The following is a 1096-nucleotide window of genomic DNA, read 5'->3' on the forward strand; positions in this document are numbered from 1 at the left end:
TCACTTTGTAGACCAGGCTGGCCTCGAACTCAGAAATCCGCCTGCCTCTGCCTCCCGAGTGCTGGGATTAAAGGCGTGTGCCACCACGCCCGGCTGTCTTCTGTGTTTTTAACCAGCTCCCTTATCTGCTTATGTGGAGTGAGTCCATTCTCGAGAGGCCATAAGAAGCCCTGTGTTTGTCGTTCTCTGTTAGCCTCACTCTGTTGTGCTGTGTACTCATTAATCTCTATCAGGTATTGTCCCAGGCTTCTTTTGTCACAGGGTTAGAAGTTTTAGGCAGAAACTAAATTTGATACAAACAAATCCTGCTGGAGTGATTGATGGCTCAGTGGCTTAAGAGCATTTGCTGCTCTTGCAGAGGGCCTAGGTTTCCATTCCCAGCACCCACGTGGCAACACACAGATACCTGTAACTCCAGTTCAGGGGATCCAGTGCCCTTCTCTGGCTTTCATCGGCACTACATGCAGTAGTGTATATCTGTGAGCTTTTCTGCCTGGCTACTTTATTTCCCAGAATAAGGACTCTGAGACTATTAATAAATGCTTAGACTATAAGCTTGGGCCTTGTTCCCTGACTTGCAGGTTACTTATGTAACCCATTTAAACTAGTCTAAATTCAATCAGTCTCCCTCCCACCTTGTCTTCTCTCCCTCTGAAACCCCCATGTCCCACCTTCTAATCCTGCCTCAGCTCATTGGCCATAGGCTTTTTTATTGATAGCATGTGAGAGTCTCTCTACAGTAGTGCACATATGTAGATGTGAGCAGAACATTCATATATATATATATATATATATATATATATATTTTTTTTTTTTAAATTAAAAAACCCCAGCCCCAACAAATCCTTATTCGAGAAGTATGGCCTAGAGGTAAGCATTGAGACATACTGAGACATACGTATATATCTCCACTGCTATCCATAGCAGTTATTGCGTTCTATTCTGCTTTAGAGAGCAAGAAAAGCCCTCAAACTAGAAGTAGAGACAGCTCCTAAAGAGCAATAAAGTCAAAATGCACCATAGAAAAAGGAAAAGTCTAAACAAAGCTGCCGCTCACAGCAGTTCTGCACAGCAGATATAAAAAGCTATAAGCAGT

Source organism: Mus caroli, chromosome 5 (genome assembly GCF_900094665.2).
Source record: "Mus caroli chromosome 5, CAROLI_EIJ_v1.1, whole genome shotgun sequence".
NCBI lineage: Eukaryota > Metazoa > Chordata > Mammalia > Rodentia > Muridae > Mus > Mus caroli.